Source organism: Xiphophorus maculatus, chromosome 19 (assembly GCF_002775205.1).
Source record: "Xiphophorus maculatus strain JP 163 A chromosome 19, X_maculatus-5.0-male, whole genome shotgun sequence".
Taxonomy (NCBI): Eukaryota; Metazoa; Chordata; class Actinopteri; order Cyprinodontiformes; family Poeciliidae; genus Xiphophorus; species Xiphophorus maculatus.
Genome location: NC_036461.1, coordinates 24290156 through 24311559, shown reverse-complemented (window position 1 = coordinate 24311559; position 21404 = coordinate 24290156). Strand labels below are relative to the sequence as shown.

Here is a 21404-nt window from a genome sequence, read left to right as displayed (position 1 = left end):
TGTGCTTCTTTGTGGTCATATTCCTCAGCATACTTGAGAAGTTCATCTGTGAAAGATCGGGTTAATATTTAAGAAAAAAGTTTTCATTTCATTCATGTCCTTTTCTGTCATCATAAAGCAAAGTAACCCGCCTTGTAACATGTTTATAGTCTGCAGACGTATTAACAGTCTTGTTCTCTGATCTTGTAATTTTGCTTTGCCTGCTGAAACCATCTGAATCCTCGAACGCGACATAAATAATTCAACTCGCGATGTGTTTTATTGCATTAGACCGTTGATGATGCCAGAGCTTGTTATTGCTTTAAATCACCTTATGCTCAAGTAATTAAACTCCATCTACTGCCTTAAAATCAGAGTGAAAACCTTATTAGTCGAGGTCAGAACGACCTCCTCCTGTCTGACTTAAGAAAAAAAAGAAGCCTTAATTAATGTGGGAATTTGGGTGTGTGTTTTTAATTATTATTATTAAATTTTTTTTTCCAAAGTGATGACTCCCTCTTCTCGGCTCCCCCTCCTCTATCCTCTTAATTTAATGCCTTCAACGGACAGCATTAAAAAGCGTGGCTTTTAGCTGAAACGAGACCAATTCATTTCCAGGAACAGCGTGGCTGTGATATCATTCAGCAGACTGGATGAGCAGATGAAATGCCTCTGTAACTAAAACAGACGCGCTCGCTCCTCGGCGGCCTGTCGACAGCCGCGTTATTTCACGGCCCAGTCGGCTCACGCTCTCATTTCGTCCACCGGGCCGCTTCGGTTAGGAGCAGACAGTGAGAAGTTGTCGCTGCTGTTGTCTTTTCCCGAAAGGCTGCAGCCTCGTATTGAGTTCTGTCGGTCAGAGTGGAGGCCGCGGGATCCCAGCTTGTTGACCCAGTGGCACAACCACAGTCTGGTCCTCAGTCAAGCTGGATTCACTGGTTTTTGCGTCTTTTGCTGCAAAACTGTTCAGTTTGGATCGTATTAGGGTGACGCTTGCGGCTGTTTTCAGTTTAACTTTCTAGGCTCTAGGCACAAACTCAAGGCCCCGGGTGCCAAATTTGGCCCACCGTAGCTTTTCATGTGGCCCTCTAGACTCCAAAATTACATCAATAAGTCCCTCCAGTTTTTCACAAATGTGCAAAATTCAAAATGAACACATCTCCACATTTCGTTCTGATTTTACTGCAAGTTTTCTCAAGATTGGTCTAAAACATTGAGTTTAAGTGACTGCTGCCTCAGCCTTTCATGATGCCAACGTATAGTCCACAATAAAAAGTCACATTTAACAAATATCACAAAAATTCCTTAAAAAGATTTCTAAGTTGGCGCCGCAAGATCTGTAATTATGATTGCAAAAAACCACTAAAAAACCTCAAACTCTTGAAGGATCGGCTATTGATATTTATTTGGTTTCCTCAATGTATTCTGGCACAGCCGGCCCTTTAAGAACATTCAGATTTTTGATGTGACTCAAAACAGAAATGAGTTTGACACTGCTGCACTAGAGCAACACAAAACAGTGAGTAATAGTAATTTATTGATTGCTCTTTTTTAATGCAGCGCCCCCTGAAGGAACGCTTTGTTAAACCATTGGCTTCGAGTCTTTTTGCTCTTCCATTTGTGTGCGTCCAGAGTTTGACCTTTTACCTCATTCTTCTTCATAAAACAGCTCGAGTTCAGTCAGACTGGATGGGGAGCATATGTTGACGTCAGGTCTCAAGTGTTGTCACAGATTGGCCCAGTCCAAGTAAAGATGTCAGATACAATCAAGAATCTAACACACGTTCTGACCATGGCTGTTTGTAGGGTCAGTCTAGGAAAATACACCTGTAAATCCTGTCTTTAACATCGTTCATCTTCATCTTCGTTGCGATCGCAACTACATAATTGTTTTCCCCTTGTAAAGAGTCTTTGAGTTTCTTTAAAAGCTTTGTGAGTTTGATGTACTATTATTATTTTTATTATTTTTGTAAATTCACTGCATGACTTTCACCAGTCATCGCAACTTTGGACCAAATCTGACCAATCACCTTGATGTTTTTTTTTTTTTGTTGTTTTTGTATTTCCTTCTTTTCTCACCAATCACTGTAACTTGGCTGAATTTTGACCAATCCGCTTAGCCGCCTTCTGATTTAACTTCCTGTTTCCTGGAAGTTGACAGCATGTGTGACGCTAAACGATAGCTTTTGCCTTTCTTTTGTTCTTGGTCTGTTTTTGGAAAAAAACATTTTGAGATGTTTTCCTTAGGATTTGTTTCTACTGTGCAAGCAGTTCATGTTAACTTTAATGACCAACATGGAGTTCTTTTGCTCTTTGACGACTCCTCGGAACATGGTTTGATTAATATTAAGTTTGCTGTTTCAAGAAGCGACTTGAATTAAAAATCCAGTCCTTTCCGGGGATTTTTTTTTTAATGGGAAAAGTAAACCGTCAGAAAAGTCTCAACTTTTTGGAAAAGGTGTCGCAAAATCAGCCATTTTAAGTCTGCAACAATCCCCCCAAAGAACTTCACAACGTCCTGAAGGGACTGAACGCCGTGTTTCACTGTGGCATCTGTCTTTGTTCATCTGTTCGGGGTGATGTGGAGTGTTTGTTTTCCGCCACACGAGTGTTTTGCATGTAAAGTTTAAGTTTGGTCTCATGTGACCAGAGCGCCTTCTCCCACATGTTGGTCGTCAGTCTTGGTAGCTTCTCATTTTCGGATCAGAAGTGAGTAACGGTAAATGACCCTAGTCGTTTTTTTTTTTGTTTTTTTTTTACATTTGCGATTGCAATGTGAGAAAACGTGGAAAGGTTTGAATAGTTCTGTACGACGACGAACAACCACCTCCTTACTGCAGTGCAGTGAAGTCACCCGGAGGATTTTACAGCCTATAAATCGGTGGAAAAACAAACTGCTGCTGCGTTTGACGTTTTAATGTGATTTATTCAAATGTGGCTCAATGTTGTGAACATTTTGTATTTTATCCTAAGCCATTTTTCTGGAAGCACCTCAGAACAGGGATGGCGTTCTTTGGTGGCGTATTTATTTGCTGAAGATTTGCTTCGATAATTGAAAGACTTCGACGGGGTTTGATTGTGTTGTTGGAACGGCTGATGAGATATTTCCATCCGTGTTGTATAGAAAACGGAAAAGGAAACAAAGAGGTGAACAAAAATGGGATGGATAAAAAGTTACTTTGCACTGCGACCACAAACTTTAATCGCTTACTGAAATGTTATGTCGGTGGTGTCCAAACATTTGGCAGATTTAAACTAAAAATGCCACAAAAGTAATTCAGTTTGTGGCTTACATAAATGAGTGTATTTTGATTTGTCTCAAAAATGAACAGTTTTTTAAATGAAATATAAATCCTCAAAGATAAAAAACACAAAAAAAAGACTTCCTACTGTTTACCTTATTAGAAGAAAAACAGACCATTTCCAAATTTTTGGGGTCATCGTTTTGTTTTCTAGTGTCATTTTTCCCTTCTTGACTTGTGGTCGGCCGGGCCGATCAAAGTCATTTCGAAGGCTACAAATGGCCCCTGGGCCACACTTTGGACCCCCACATGTTATGTGATAATCCAACACAAAAAAGCTAGAAATTGTGAAGCTGCTCGAGTGCAACCTTTGATACTTTCATCCAATCTGATATAGCTAGATTTATTTTGTGAAAGAAAATTTTAACTCAACTTTTTTTTTTCTACTATGTCAGGTTTATGCCGCAAGTCGACTTATCGCACAAAATCCCTCTAAGTTTATGAAAAAACAGTGTCAAGTGGAATCAAAAGATCTGCGCCGCACCGCTGCAGTGTCTGGAACAGAATTTGCACGAACGTGTCATTTCTTCAGCAATAAAATCCTCTTTTCTCTGACAGTGAGTAAAGGCCCATTAATTTGGATCAGCCAGCTTTCATTTTGATGATTACGGCTCGTAATGAAACAAAAAGTGTTAAAAGTGCCTGCAGGCGTGAAAAATGACGGCTTAGTGTGCTTTTTCATCTGTTTTCAGAAACCTTGCCCAGATTGGTATTAGTATCCAAACTGATGGGACTTTTGCTGCCGCTTCACGAATGTTTTGAGTCGTAGAGCAACTGCAACCTTTACAACTCCAAGAGCCAATTTTGCCCTCAGTCCACCTAAATTACGCTCGTTTAGAGTCGCAAGTGTTGCTTGACATTGAAAAAAAAAAAAAAAAGACAATTTATAATTTTGGATAAGTAGCTACTGTAGGAAATGTGTTATTTTGTGCAACAACCACCATTTTATTTCTAGTTTTAGGTTGTAAAATAAGGCAAAACATACAGGTTTTGTAAAATCTTCGATGGAATGTAGATATTGGTGGAAAATGATGGAGAAAAAAAAGACACACAATTTCCAACCTAATGACAAGAAAACTACGGGCACATCTCAGTTAATCCGAATATGTGCTTTCTGATGAGACCAGTTGTTCAGACTAAAAGTAGCTTTTTGTAAATGGAAACCTTTCAGCAGGTAATAAATATACTTTTCATTAAGCCTACGTTTCTGTATTCAAAATGTTTGTTGTTGGTCTGATGTAATATCAAAATCTAAATTGTCATGTTTTCATTCACTGTAAGCAGAAAATCACCATCGTTAACTGAAAGAAAGGCTTAGAAACATCAGTTTGTGTTGAATTGATCAATATAATGCTCTTAACTAGGGCTTTACAATAAATTGATAACGATACATATCGCGATACAGACGTGATCAATATCAATGAATAATACTTCTGGTAGAATATTCAATAATTTCATTGAACTTTGATCCTGAACCGCACAGCATTCTGGGGAATGTAAGTAGAGGAAACGCTTTAGCTGCTCAACCTCTCTCAGCCTAGCTGAGCTAGGTTGGTGGCATCAACTAACTCACTCACTCTTTGGTTACCTAGCAACAACCTATTGAGTAACCCGCCCAGCACCAGTTTCATGTTTCACCACTGTGCCCCAAAACGGCATAAACATGTAAAACGACACAAAGTGAAAACTGTAGAGAAGTCACGCCGAAACTCAGATGTTTGGCAGTATTCCAGATATTTAAAACAAACAAACAAAAAAAAAATTATTATCAATATCGGCTGATATGAAATGCTGATATCTCGATACGTTTTTCAGCCATATAGTCCAGCCCTGCGTTTCACTTGGAGTTACTGACATAAATGAACTTTTCCATAACATTCCAATTTATTAAGATGCGCTTGTATATCTAAAAAAAAAAAAAATCACTGGTACTTTTTTTGAGACGTTTTATTCTGTTCATTGCAAATACTCCAACTGCTCAAATCTACTTTTTGTTATTGTGCGTGTATTTAGAAACATTTATCTATTATTTTTAGCCAAGATTATTAAGTGCCACTGTTTGCCGCTCCATCAGACTTGTGTGAGTCATGTGGAAGCGCGCTGCTCACCTGGTGCCATCTTGTCTCCCCGTTAAAGCCGGTCGCCGTGGCGCGGCGGTCTCCCAGGTCCGGGACTGTTGGGGTGGGAGGCTTAACGATGTGCTGCCTCTGCACAGATCTCACGTTTCCCAGAGTCACGCTGGAACACGTGCCGCCACACGCTGAGGACGCTTCATAATTACCTGCCAATAAGAGCGGGTGTGTGTGGGTGTGTGTGTGTGTGTGTGTGTGGTGCGGGGGTCTTAATCTACCTTAATGGTTTCTGGGTTGAGGACCAGTGATCTCAGAGCAGTTTTAGACGTTAGAACCAGGCGCTAATGAGATCTCTGGTCTGACTTTGAGGAGAAATGCAGAAATAGAAGGAAAAATCACTACCAGAGATAAATTTACTCATATATACTTTAGTAACTTTCTGGAAAACGTATACTTTTAGGAGTCCTTTCACTATGTTGTACTTTCACTTGATTATAAAGTATTGCCGCTCTGGCGTTTCTACTTTGACGCTTACTGCTGAATATGTTGATTCATATGCGTTATTCTAATTCAAATAAGAATAAATCCATAAATAAATAAAATACAAATATTTCAACATAGCCTATATTTTGGTCCATCTGATGATTGTAATTTTTTAATATGAAATGGTGTTTTGATCACGTCGCCTTTTTGCCAAATACATTTTTTTACTCTTATTTGGGTCATTTCTTGGACAGCTACTTTTTACCTTTACTTCAGTAAAAGCTATACTGAGGTAGATTTCCATCAGGTCCTTATCATCAGTGGTCTTCCTGAGAGTCTTGTCTGAGACACTGTGAGCGTCAGTGTGAAAGCTCTCGTTAAGCTGCGTCACTTCTCCTTCAGAGACGTCTAAATTAGCATTCTCCTTGGCTTTTTATGGCTGCGGCCCTCTCATTCTGTTCACATAATTGCACCCAATTCCTTCAGACGGACATTTCCACGAAAGACCTTGTTCCCCCCCCCGCTTACGCAATCAGACTCTCCTTTCCTCGCAGTTCGCCCGCTGAAGTCTCTCAGCTCTTGAAAACCCCTAGAGTGACGAGCTGCGCTTCATAATAGCGTCTCTGAAGTGGGCATCAGTTGCATTTTTCTTTTTTTTCCCTCGCTCTCCCTGTTTGCCCGTCAGCCCACAGGCGAGAGAGGCCAAGTGCTGCCAGATACGGGGCCAATTTCAGAGACAGAGGCGGATTGAACGGGCCCTCGGGTGGCAGCTGGAGCCCGTAGGCTGTCGTATTTGGGCCTGTTGGAGGCGAGAGTGCTGAGATGTCGCTTTGAGCGGCGGGGAGACACTTGCTCTTTTGTGCCCCGGGCTGCCGGGTAGTCACACTGCGGGAATTTAGAGTAGGACGGACGGGGGGCTGTGAAAGCGTCCCATTGTTTCATGTTCCCTTTGTGGCTTTTGTTGTCCTGCAGTCCAGGCCTTGTTCCGTACCGATGTTTGTAAGTTTGCTTTATTTCGCCGTGGCCCCACAAAAGCACTCAGAAGCCTAGAACCTTATTTAAAAGTACAAATTATTATTTTTTTAAATCTAGGAGGTTTCTGAACCTGTTCTGTCAGTTTGGGCTCCATCAGCTTCTCAGCAGCACAAGAGGAAGCGGGTCAGGCAGGGTTTTTTTTGTTGTTGTTTAGAGCATATTACATATTTTTACCATAATTCTAATCTATCTCAGCAATCTGTGAGTTAAGAGGAGAGAAAATCTGAGTTCAAAATATTTGCCTTTTACCCTTCATCCTGAGCTGAAGTCGTTTTTATGCTGCTTCTGTAATAACATTGTAAAACCTATGCTGCTCTTGCTTCTTTCCTTCCTCTCTTCTCATAAATACTTTTTCCATCATCCTTCTTTTTAACAATCTTATTTCAGAAACACTGCAATAGGTGCAATCTGGAGATGTGCGTACCTCTCCTCTACTTGGATGACATAGAATGTTTTTTCTTTTTTGAGAGAGTATGGACTAAGAATGCGCAATATATCGGTACCAACACCGGTGTCAGTCGATATTAGTCATTTTTAGCATGTCGTTATTTGTCTGATAAATAAAACCGGACTGATATTAACAACCGATACTTACTGTATGTCCATCTTGTTGCTGTTTGTTTCTGGAGGTTGGTCATGCAGTATTTCTGTGATCATGTGACAGTCATGCAGCGCAGAATTGTGAGAAGTTATAAAGCAGAGAAGCAGCGGTGAAGTCAGAGGTTGATGTTTTTCAAGGCGTCACAAAGGTAGTGAAATATATATCATATCAATAAATATTGGTTATTAGCCATAACGGCAATATTGATGTCGCATATCAATATCTCCTCAAATGTTCATGTTGGTACATCCCTACTTTTTACTGACCACATAGCTCTCTTCTTATAAATACATTTTCAATCGTTTTACTTTTCAACAATCCTGCAACAGGTGCAATCTGGAGATGTGTGTACCTCTTCTTTATTAGATGCCATAGTTTTTTTTTGGAAAGCATGGATTTTTTTCATCTGTGTTGCAGACTCTTTAGGCTTAGCTGTGGCCACGTCTTCTGAAAATGTTCTGATAGTTCCTGGCTTCTCCACCCGACCCCGTAAGTAGATGGATGGAGGATGACAGTGGAGTGAAATGGATGAGAAATGACTTTGCACGCAGATATTTTTAAAGTGTATCACCACCGGGTCCTTTGAAAGTTAAATCAGGGTGCTGCTGCAGCTGGGTTAGGAGGACAGAGAGTTCAGTATGGAAAAGGACGGTCATCTTCTCACCAGACGCACTCGGCATACATCTGAGATGCTTTGTGACTCTGCAGTCCGATCAATTTTGCCTCCTGCTGACCTCCCACATGCCTCATGCACACCTGCCTCCCCGTCTCACTGTCTGCTCTGTTGTGCTCTCCTATTATTTCCCCACAGACAATGTTTGGTTTTGGTGAAGTTGATAATATCTGTGCAGAAGCAAACAAACCGGGAGCACAACAAAAGGCCGGCATACGACAGGCGTTGTATACTCTTTGTGTGTTTTCAATAAATTAAGCTGACAGAGCAACTCTGTTCCTGCATCTCCACTGACCATGTAATTGTGCAACTTGGAATTACAAAAAATACATCCGCTTATACGAAATACGTCAAGTTTTTGCGCTGGGACGACACGAAGTGGTTTTCCGCGTCAAAATTTGTGTATTTCAAAAAATCTGCAATGGAAACACTTTTTTCGCATCACAGGAGTCACATGACTCGGGTGTTTGACACTGGCAGAAAACAAGAAGAGGACGACAGGAAGTGCTAGGAGGATGACGGCGCGGCATGTTTTTTAATCACTTATCACATGAACAAACGTATTCACCTGCGATTTTAATTGCGTTTCTAATCCAATGGAAATACCACAATTGCAAAATTGTGTGTTTTTAAAAAAATTTTTTTAAACATTAGTCGAATATCGACATATTTTTGCTGACATTTGTAGCGGAAACACAGCCAAGGTGGTAACTGGTTGATAGTAAGAGAAGGAATAAACTCTTTTGATTAAATAACCCAAACATAAATGTTGCTTTCATTGCATTGGCTCATCTTTAAGTTTTGAGGCTCCAGAGGTCATCCGACCTTAACCGGCTGTCGCCAGTGTTCACTTCAAGGACAGAGCGCTCCGATGTGCTCGTCTTTTAGCCCAAACAAACCTCAAAGTGAAGGACGGCAGAATAAAGGCCAGCTATCTGAACCCAAAGCCTTATCAGCGCTCTGACTCAGTAAAGTTACTCTACCCTTCACATCTGCAGCAGTTAATTTAATCTTCAGCTCATTAAAGACATTCTGTCTGGATATTCAAAGGCAGCCTGCAGGGAATGTTTTAGGTGGGGTTTTTTTTCTCCACCTAATATTAAAGTACTCCTGAATCCTTAATCCATAATGCGGTCATCTAATTAAACTAGATATTTCTGAATCACACAGGAAGAAACGCAAATAAAGACTGAGTTCTGATCTTTTATTTGTTGGTTAGATGGTGGAGCAGTGTGACTACAAGACCACTTTGTGTATTAGAAAACATCACTTGTGGTTATGAGTAACTCCGTGGTAAATGTTCATAAAAACTGTGAGCTAAGATGATAACCATACATGTTTTCACAGGTGCGGGTGATTTGCAGGATCTACTTTAAAACAGAAATTTCAGAAATTACGCCAAAATGCAGTTGGCCAAAAGTACCTGGACGTGTTGCTCCATTTAGTTTTTAACCAAGCACGTCCTTATGCATAATGTATTACACGTTGTACCATGGACAAGTGCTTGCACTAAGAATTCACTGTAGCATGCTTATTAATCCTTCGGCACAGGATGCAGACGCAGATGAATCAAGCAGGTTTTTCACAATAAAAGTCCAGATTCATTTAAACTTGTTTAAGCTGACTACACTGACGTTTGTTGTAATAAATAAATGAATGGTGTATTAAAAATTAAAAGTAAACGCTGTCTCCCTGTGTGAATGAGAGGTAGTTGTGGGTGTAAAACTGAACTCAGCTATGATTTAAAAGCAGAGAAAAATGTAAAATTAAAGCACAACATTAGCATGCTTAGCATAGTTAGCATTGCCCTCTGTGCATAGATTAAATACGATATTTCTGAAAGACTATATCTCTTCTGAAAATTACTATCATTGTCTTCTCGGTGCAGCAAAAGTTTGTTGCTAGGGCAACATGGTAGCGTTTAGCCATGGTGTGTTTGCTGATCAAAAATAGATCAGATTTTCAAGCTTCTAACCAGTCGGTCACCAATCAGGGTTAAAAATCTTCTAATTCCAGTCGATTCCAATTGAATCCTCATTCAGATGTTTTTAGTGTTATACACAAAATGCCACTTACTGACCACTGTGTGACCCAACAACGACATTAAACAGTTTTTTTGTCTGTACTCTTCATAATATGCTAAGGGGATTGTTTAATGATTCTTATCTAAAGATATAGGTTTTAGTGTAACAGATTCAAAACGTTAGTCTGTGTCCTACCAGGCGGCTGATGTGAACCGGTCAGAGCAGACTGGACTGCCTGAGCAGAAGAGGAGCTTATCAAACATATGTTTTTATAGGGACTCTGGGGAAGTACACAAAGGACTTTAAATAAGCAACTGTTCAGATAAGGTGTTCTTTGAGGAGATGTCATGTCAGTGTTGTGTTTATGCATGTTCCCAAGTTGTCTGACATGAAGTGAAGGAGGCTTTAACTTAGTTATCGGTTTTCATTTTTAAAGCTGTATACAGAATCAAGGAGAAAAGACGACAGCAATGCAAGCTACAGGTTCTTCACAGTTTATTTTCTATGTTACATTCAGTGTTTGCAATCTTTATTTAATTTCATGTTTTCATCTTTAGCTCAATCCTATCTCTTTACTAAATGTCTACAGCTGGACCTTATTGTGCTTTGCAAAAAGTAGGCATATTGATTTTGCTATTTGTAATATTGCAACCAAACTTCAAGGGGACTTTATTGGGATTTAATGTGAAACGCAGCATCTGTGAAGTTTGATTTGTTCTTCGTTTTTACTAAAAAAAATAAAAATAAAAATGTGTAAAAATGCTAGTTTTAGCAGTTTATACACATACTGTAACATTCCCACAAAGAATAACTAATAAGGTAAGGAATACACTCATTTTATAAAGTAATGTTATTGTCAATAGGTTCCAAAGTAGTCTTTTTGTTCATTTTTGCATCATTTTGGCATTGAAGAAAAGATATTAAACCTAAAACAAAAACAAAATTAGTTGTTCTTTAATTTAAAAAAACGAAACAAATGTCATAGATACAATTAAAACAAGCTTAGCCAATTTTGTTCAGCCGAACAGCAGGCAAGAATGGTGTCAGGGTTATAGAGGTCACAGATCCCCGGTGTATACATTTGTGAACATTTTCTGATTTTATCATTCTTTTTGTTTTTCTTCTGTAAATTTTATATAGTTTGTGGTTGGAAAAAAAGTTTAAAGACTCTGTAGTTGGCATAATTTTCCCTTTGTTCAAGTATGTTAGACTTCATTTGGCAGCCTAAAATCCACAAAGTCCCATCTTAATTCAGTTAATAGACACATTTCATTTCAGAAGAGCACCATCGTGTGAAACTGGATTTTCTGTCACTGTTGACTCCGGAGGTGACCTTATTTCTAAATGTGGCTCGTATTATGGAAATAGCTCTGTGATTACACGGCCCGTCCGGGGGCCTGTTTACTTGCTCCCGTGCTCCAGCACTTTCAGGGAGTAAAAAAATAAAAATAAGAGAGAGAAAATGAGGTTAATAGGCTGAAACAGCAGCGATGTGTCAAAACTTTGGGCCAGATGCAGATGAGATTACGCTCGCCAACAGTTGTGGCTTAGTGGCGTCGAAAGGGAAATGTGGAGCTCATTTTTAGTGCTGCATCGTCCCTCTATGAGTGATTTGAACGTAATTACGAGATAATTTAGGAGAGATGAGACGAGCTTCTGTCCCATTTTGACGTTGAGTTTGAACCGAAAACCGGTGGAACGGAAGTGCCCATTTGATCCTCACCGTCACCCGATTACACAGAACATAAACGACGTGGGCTTTTGCTTGATGCTCGGATTCGTTTGTTCCGCCTCACGCATTACTTGCGTTTATCAGCCTGAACGTGATTAGGACACACATGTTAACGTTTAACCTCGCGCTTCATCATTCATGGCGATGCGCAGAAGGTGCCAGGTTCTGATTCATGTCGGCTCGGTTCTCCTGCTGGTCCCAGGGGGAGAATGTGAGTTCCTCGCCTTGTAATTCCATTCTGGGCGCGTTTGTTGCTTTCCGTCATCAGAAAAAAAGCGACTTTCCAGGAAAAATTCCAGAATATGTTCATCATTAGTTTCCACAGCAGCAGAGAGTGACAGGTAAACTGTGTCTGGGGTTTTATTTCCCTTAGATGTTGTTTTCACCCAATTTCAGTTCATTTCAGCAAACGAAGACATTGTTAAACATTTTATTCATGTCAGTAGTTCAGTTAGAAAAGTCATATGTTTCTTTGATCAATGCCACACAAAATGACACAGTTCAGGTGTTTGTTTCTGTTTGTTTTAAACATTATCCATTGCAGCTGAATGAAAAGCCCAAATTAAGCTTATTATCAAGTGCAAATGTTACATGAGGCTAATTTAAAATAAGTTATAAATAAGTAATAAAATAAGGGATGTAAATGGAACAATCAGTGTTGATGGTAGCGGTGCACCGATTGCAGTTTTCTGGCCGATCTTTGAAAAGCCTGACCGGCCGATTCAGATTTTTTGTGGCAAGAGTCCTCAATAAAACAGAATAAAGTTGCTACATTTGTCATTAGCCTCTTTTTTGTAGATAATAAAAGTTTCTCGAGGGGTCAAACATGTTGGCTGTTTTTTTAGGCAGCTTCTCACTAGATTTGGCAGGTTTTTAGAAAGTGTATCCTGTGTTTTAGGCTGCGGGTTGCTGTTGTTCCTGGTAGGCGTTGGTTTTACGTGCGCTCAATCAAGATTCACTATGCCGATGTTAAATTTTACTTATAATCATAAAGTCTTTTATTTTGTGTACAAGCCCATTATCTCGTCATGTCCACACATAAATCAGACATGGATCCAAAACCAAGCAAAATACAGAACCGTTTACCCTTTCCCATTAGCACCACTTGACCTTAATTGACCCCATCCCTCTTCAGACATACTCAGAACACAACATGAAATACGCTGCCTGGTGGCGATAAACACAGCAAAAGGTAAACTTCTCCTGAAGAAAGTGCTCTTAGAAAACCTTTACAGAAAGTTGTCATTGTGTGCCACAAACTGTTCTCCGGTCTGCTTGCATCCGCCTACAAATTCGAATGGCGCTAGAGCTCACTTTGACCGAACTGAACTGTGGGTGTTTAGACGGATCAGAGTTTGGTCCGCACAGTCACGTCTCCCCAAAACAACTTTCTAGAGTTTGATTAAACCTGACTAAGTAGGGCTGGTGTGAATGAACATCTCCTATGAGTGCCACTTATTTGATTGGATTACTGAAATAAACTGACGTTTTGATTAGCTTCTTGTACTCAGATGTGCATCTATCTTCAACCTTGCATTTAGCAGGATGTCTGGTACTTTGTTTCCTTCCTCTGCCTCCATGGAAACTCTTCCCAGGACTGACTGGGGGCTTGTAACCGGGGAAAGCTGCTATTTCAGTCCCCTCAAGCTTAAGAAACTTTTTTTCCTGAATTCAGAGCACGGAGCAGAAATGTAGGTCAGGTTTTTTTTTTTTTTGGAAAACTTGGAGGAGAGCTTCGAAGGTCTAACATATTGTAGTAATTAGGAGCGCCACTGCATGTGTCACGTCTGGCATTTTGCTCCTCGGGCGACTGATGAGTGATATGACCGCCGTCCATGTTTCCACCCGGCTGATGTATCGGCTGGACAGATGGACACGGAGAAAATCCCGAGGTTGGCGTCGCAAACCGAAACCACTCATCTGTGCCACCGAGCAAACGGGCGGAGTGAGCACTCATTACAGCCAGCAGTTGCAGAGGAAAATACAGTATATATATATAAATATATATATATATATAAATAAAATAAAACAGCACTTTACGAGGCTGTAAACATGACCTCTCTGACCTGACGGATGCTGAGCATAGTCCTGCTAATCTGCTGCTCTAAAGCCATCAACTGAAGTCATGGGGATTTAAAAAGAACAAAAACACACAAATGATTCATCACGTCTGTTAACTAGGAAACACTGAGTTTATCCAAATCTGCTCCAGAGAGTGGGAACGTTTTGTTTTTTCTTTTAAATTTTATTTCCAGAGCTTTCAGTGAAATAGAGCCCCCACTCTCCTCCTTTCTAATCCACACTAGTTTTACCAAACAGAAGGTAAAAGCTTGAGCGGACTATGTGTGGCCGCAGAGCAGAGCAGAGCAAAGCTCCCCCGCTGCAATAAGACCGGTGAAAACAGCCAGCGGACATGATGAGGTTGTTGCTACAGCTGAATCTACAGTAGGTGGAGCGGCTGGAGCCCTTAGCTTCGCGAGTGAGGGGGCGTTTCATTCAAAAGCAGAACCGGCTGAAAAAGACTTGATGCTTTTATGGAGGCACAAAGAATGGGTTTATGTGGTACAGAGCAGAATGTATTGGAAACCACAACAGGGTGAGCCAAATAAGAGAGTTTTGTCCCTTATTTCGGTTATGTAAATCTCTGAGTAGCCGCTTCTGATTTGAACTTGTTTTCTCTTAAAAATATGTATTACTCTTCCTGCCATCTGCAGTCTTTAAATACTCATATTAGTAGTAGAGGCGATGTCACACTGTGTGTGTGCATGTAGGGGTGTGTGTGAGAGAGAGCTCTTTTTACAAGACGAACAAAATGATGGCATTTTAACTGTCTTTATTAAGATGAAAAAAATAAAAGCTGTCATGATAAAATTTCAATTAATGATGTTTAAATACGCCCAACACCATCTGTCTTTTTTTTTCTTTTTTTTGTGGCATTTTTAGTTTTGCTATTTTATCCACCGTTTCTTCAATGAAAGTCTCAATAAGTAATAAATTTGAAAATATGTTCAAATTCAGTTGTCGTGTGCAGTTGGTGAAACAAATCACACTTCTTCTTCTAGTGTCCTAAAGAAACACTTTACCAATTCTTTCATGAGCAGCATTTGTGCTTGTGAGGATGCAGTTATCTTAAATAAAAACAATGAAAAGCTCTTATCACTTTTATCACTGTCACAATAGTACCATATAACACTGTGATAAAACTCTAAGTCCATATCTCCCACTCATGATAGTTTATCCAAATGTTTCCTTCTAGTTGCAAAAGGGAAGTAGGAAGGAAGGAAATAGGAACTCTAAGGTAGAAGATATTGTTAGGAACTGGCCTGCAGCTCTCAGTTTTCACCTTTAGCGAGTAAAAAACAGTGGGATGGATGAGCTACTAGCACCGTAGCTACATGATGAGTCCTATTCAAGCTCAAGTCAGAGCTGTTGGTCTTGCCTTCTCTATTCGTTAATAAATACAACGGCTGCTGCTGCTCCACATACAGCACTCAAAGGTCAACCGCTGACCCCGATGTTAGGAGCTTTGTCGTGTGCATGTATTTCAGAAGTGAACTTCCTTAGCAACCAGAAAGCAATGAAATGCAAAAACTAATGCAAGTTATCAATTCATATATGAAAAAAAAAAGAAAAGTAATTGATTCTTTTTGTGTGTTTGCAGCGTGTGAGATGCACTCACTTGAAAAAGTCTAAGTTCATTTGACTTGCTCTTTGACAAACACTCTGGTCAAATTTACTTGCACATTTTCCCATAATGTACTCAGTATTTTGCTAGTAAATTTAGCTTAACGCTTACTTTTTTAAATTAAATTCCATAAAATTGTAAAACGGATTGACTTTTCTGTGCATTTTTCACTCAAGAATCAAAACCTCACAACTATGTCGTTTCCCTTTGGGATCAACATAGTATTGTTAAATTGAATTGAGTTGGACTGCTATTTTCATTGTTTTTTTTGTTAGTTTATTTTCAATTAGCTAAGCAAATTTACTTGTTATTACGTAGGGAAAGAAACGGGCAACTTGAATTTTCCCTGTTTTCCTTGTTAAGACTTGTATGAGAAAGCTTTTTTTAATACATTTAATCTATGAATGATTGCATCTATTAATCATTCTAGTATTTAGAATGAGTGCAAACTGAATACATGATCCACTGAACAGCTATTCTACAAAAACATTGCATTTGTTGATCTTAATTTTAGCGCAATATCATTTATCCAACCAATAGAGACCTTGTATTTAATCAGCTTTTTACACACAGGGTGAGGCAGCCGCTCTCTATTTGGCCTCAGTGTGACCATCAAAGCCACATCGGTCAATAAGCGTTACTATGAAAAGGGTGCAGGTCTCTGTATGTCCATCTGCAGCAGCTCCACATCACAGAAATCTGCCAAAGCAACAATAAAAGATCCTGCCCACAGGCTCGTTAAGTCAACAACATGGAGGCGATCAGACATGAGATTAAATAGAACTTTGTTAATGAGCTCTATAATTGCTCAGACAGAAAAAAAAGGTTTGATTTGTATGAATGTTTTACATTGACAGCTTGCAGTTCTCCTGGTCCTGTTGGACTTTAGGACAGAAGTTTTGTGTTTGTTTGATTCATTAGTAGTTAAACTTGTAAAATCCTAAAGTCATGCAAGGACTCTGCAGGGTTTTACAGAGCATACTACTCACAAAAAATATGTTTTTTTCATGAGATTATCAATTGATGTCGTAGATTTATTCTGAATAGCATGCCAAAATATCTCTCGTTTTACCCTGGAGCAAAAATAACAGGAACTTTTGATCATTAAAAAAAGCATCCCATTAATAAGTTACTTTTGCTCTCTATGAATTACGTTTTCCACAAGAGTTTGCTCAAATTGCTCAACAATCCCATCACTAAGACTGTCTTATACTGCTTGAAAATGCTATGTTATATATATTTAGCAATATATTATTATTTGTATGTTATGTAATTATAGGCACACTGGTGTTTTTGTGTGCGCTCCGGTGGCCAAGCGATGACATTTCATTGCTTTTTTATGTCTTTATGCAAGTTTTGTCTTTAAATCAATTCAAAAGTTTGACTTAAACTGCTGAGGTTAAAATTCTGGGATGGACAACAATACAAATATTGGAAAATGAAATATTTTTTAGGAAAAGGAAATTATTGGAGTCAACTGATATATTCTAGTTCTCTTTATTGTCTTTCAAAGGTTTTTATTTGTGTTTTTATAAATATGACAATCACAGTTTTATATTGGATTCCTTTTAATAACCCTCTAAAATTTAGCGCACTGTTGCAGCATTGCGGAAAAAGAGCAGACACGTGTTTTGCTGTAAATATTTTTTTAAAAAAGGTAACTTTAGGTCTTCTTCCCTCAGGTGTGACTTCCACAGAGAAGAGTGTTGTGGCCCTGTCAGTGCTTTGCTGTGGAGCATTTTGAGTTTCTGATTGGTCAGCAGCTCATTATTTGTGCATTTCTTCTGTTTATCTCAGCAGTGATTATGTTTTAGAAGAATTTGTCTCCAATTCTAGTTTCACAGCATCTACGCTTTTGTCCGGGTCCAAATATGGCCAATTTGTACGGAAGAGGATTAGGGCCACTAAGAAAAATATTTGAATTCTGACCTTAATGCAAATGAGAACCTGAGAGAAGCTGACAGTGATGTGAGTTCTGGAGGAACACGTCAGATTTAAGTGCTGTTGCTTCTGGGATTAAAGTCAGAAATTAGAGAAAGACGTTTGTACGTCTTCATCTTGCCAGGTTTTAGTGTTTGTAAAACACTAAACGTGACAAAGATGTTCTCAGAATTCAGACGTTCGTTAACTGTGGTTGAAATGCGCCATCTTTGATCCAATCATTGACAGCGTCACGCCACTTCCAACCCAAATACCTGAAGTCCTGACCGGGTGATGAGTAACCTGAGTGAAGCTGTTCTCCTCCCCCACTTACTTCAAATCAAACAAAATTGGTGTGAAGCCTGTCACAATAAGCAATTAATCAATTAGCTGCATTATAAATTAAAATGAGATCATTAATGGCCAAGAGATGCGACGCTTTAAAAACTGGTATTCTGAAAAATGCAGCAAACATTTCATACCCAGTACAAAATAGTTTGCTTGCATTTTATTTATTTATTTGACAAAAGTCTTAACTGGCACTTTAGTCTGTTTTTCCTGTCAAAGTTGGACGATTAATATTTTTTAAAATGCAATTTTGGTTACAGAGGCTTTATGATCTGTTTTAATTATTGTTTTTCGTCGTTTACTTATTTTGGCTATTTAAAATGTTTTCCAGCTCCATAATGAAATGTTATTTAGAAATGAAAATCTTTTGACGGGGTGTACTTGCAGTAGTATGCCATTTTCATTACATTACTTGAAAGCAATGTCTCACGCTGACAATATTATCATTTATCGCAATAATTTCTGGGACGACTTATCGTCCAGCAAAACTTTGTTTATTGTGGCAGGTCTGGTTGGTATTTAACATTTTGTGCTACTAAAATGTTTCCTGCATAAATGTTTAACAACCAATTTTGATTGATTTGGGTGGCGCGGGCGGTGTTAAACATTTGACCTTTAAACTTCAATTAATTTCATATCTAATATCTTAGCAGCACAAAGGTTTGACACCAGTTTTATTTAGTTTGAAGAAAGTACAATTCATTTTTTTTTTTGGTCTTCACAGGGGAGCCAGCAAGTTCCTTTATGTTGTGCAGGTTTACTGTTCAGGTCTTACAGATGCAACATTTCCATATCCACATGTTAACGTTGGGCTGGAAATGTCCTGCTGTTTCAACCGACCACAGATAAATGCGTAATTAAAAGTTCTGGATATGAACACTTCACAGACCAACTGCGAATGTTCCAACCTGATGGCCTTGTGATAATTAACACGGCTGTGCACAAGTCAGATTGGAATACAAAGCACCCATTTGTATTCCCGTTACCCTCCACCCCTGCAGGACTTTTAGAGGGCACAGATCACTGCGTCGTCTTCTTCTCTGGTTTGGATTCTGCTCAACATTGACGGCGATACGCAAAACTCCAAACCGGTGCTTGTCTGCTGCTCCGCGTCAACCGCTTTAACTGCAGACCCAAATACTCGCCGTCTTTTCCTTCATCTCTTTATTTATCTGCCACAAAGTCAACTTTTTTTTTAGCACAGCCCCCCTGCCATCCCCCCCCCCCTCCCTCAAACCACAGTCACACACAAGTGTGCCTGCTGATAAAATTAGTCCCGCAGTATCGATGTCGGTTTTAATTATTTCTAGGTCGCTCTTGAAATCCATCTCTCTGTCCGCCCTGCATTTTTAACTTTTGCATTCATTATGAATGAAAACAAACAGCATGTCTGCATCTGCTTCACAGATCTCAGCTCTGAATCTGTGCAACTGGAGGGTTTTCTCTCTTCTTAAGGCTCTGGATTCTAATAGTTGAGGATGTCTGGCCCAGAGCAGCGAGGGTGAAATGTGATTATTGGGCCTCATCGTTTTGATAGCCTTTGAGTTTATCCACTGCATTCGGAAAGCTTCAGGGATGCAAAACCAGCCTTCTTATTCAGTGGATTTATTAAAATCTAACCTTTAAAGGGCCAGTATTATGCGTTTTCCAGACACATAATGTTATTTTGTAGGACAGTCAAGTAACTATGTTAACTTAAGGTGCTATAAGAATGCTACACATATCAAATATGACTTAAAAGAAAATTTACTTCAATATTTAATGTCTTGAAATTGGTCACCTGTCTCTTTAACCAAGCTCTTTGCTCACTGAGATAAAAAAAGACAGATTTTGCATCCTCTCTTGAGCTTGATGCTTTGCAGTTATGCAAAACACAGCAATCCAGACAAGTTCATGCAAGTCAATGAGTCTTAGACGACCAACTACACAGCATAAACCTGGATGTTCCGACATGGGGCGTGCATATCCAGGGTGTGGGTGCGATGAGCCCCAATCGGTACCTGCAACAATCTAACTTTAAAGAAAATCAGAGTTGACCATGAATATTGCATTCTTTTTTTAACTCGGGATTTGAGAATGAGGCTTTTCTCTTATCACTTACTCAATATTCCCCAGTTTGTTCTCGTCCCTGCAGAGCCTGTTCTCCCCGCGTTATCGGCTCGAAGCGTGAAGGTCTGTGTTTGCTCGAGCGCACCTCCAATAACGCTTATCTCCCCCGCGGTGCTTGTGTTGGAGCAATAGCCTCTCTGTGCTGCTTTAGTGACGTTTCTGAAGTGAAGTGATGTCTGACCGCAGGTACTGAAAGCCATAGGCCCCCAACAGCCAATTTATCCAGTCTGCGAGGTAGCTGGATACCTGCTGGTGACCTTAAAGGCGCTCCTTAACGCGACGGTTCAGGGAGAGCTACTCAGATCTGTGATTCATTCTGGCTCCACTAATAAACATTAGGTTATTGACTTCGCTGGCCAGCAGAGAAACTGGTCAATGTAGATCTGATGAAGTCCTTTTGTAATGCAGAGCGTTTCATTATTGGGTTAAGGATGGCTCGGTCTATAGTTCTTGTCAGCTCTGGGTCAATTCCCTCTTTTGTACCCGGCACGTTTATATTTTTTCCCTTCCTAAGTCCTACAATGTAGCTCAGCACCATCATTATGTGAGAATATGTGCGTGAATGATTGAATATACTTTATAAATACAGGCAATTTACCATTTTGCAAATGAATAATTTGGTACCCCTCTTCTGAAGCCATTGTGAATTCATTTGTTTTTCTCTATTGTTAAATGTTTTGATGAATTAAGCATTAAAAAATGCTCACATCTCATGTACAATTCATAAAAACCTTGTATCACTTGCTATTCTAATTTATTGTTTGTTTGGCTCAGTTGACTCTCTTACCAGGGGACAGAATATTACCCTCTAATAAACCAATGTAAGTGTAAAGGTGCATTCACACCAGCCCTGTTTAGTCCGCTTTAATCAAACTCTACTTCGTTAGAAAGTCCGGTTTGTTTGGGGAGGTGTAAATGAGCAATCGAATTCTGATGCAGACCAAGAATGTGACCTCTGGTTCGCCTAAACTGAATATGTGAATGGACGTCGTTCCGAAAGCAGGAAGTGGACTATAGCGCAGTGCATTCTGGGTAAATACAACCAAAACAAATGTACAAGTCCAGAGTAAAAGGTAAACTGTGTCAAAGAAAACACGAGGTAAAATTGTTTCAAATGACCTAGGACTGCTTTAGCCATGCAGCGTGTCGTCTGCTTGAATTTTGGTGTAGTTAACATTAATTCCCAGCTTCTTTTATACGTGTGTGATTGGAATTGAAGATATAATCTAGACATGTATTTGCTTGAAAATGGAAGAAAAAAAATGCAGCATCCTAGCTAGTGTCCCAAAGTCTTCGGTCACTGTCTGGACAACATGGATCTATGGTGCCTCAGCCTCTGTGTTATTAAAAATAAAAGCCTCTTTCTACACTGGAATAATGACTTTTCTTCACAGGTGGATATAAGGTGGCTCCTCAGTTAAATTAAGAACACCTCTGCTGT

The 21404-nt window shown here is 39.6% G+C and overlaps 1 protein-coding gene across 3 annotated transcripts in view; it reads left to right on the top strand.

Annotated features, from left to right (window-relative positions):
- Window positions 1–21404, top strand: part of LOC102220149 (phosphofurin acidic cluster sorting protein 2) — a 79596-nt gene that overhangs the window by 14018 nt on the left and 44174 nt on the right. The window lies entirely within an intron of this gene.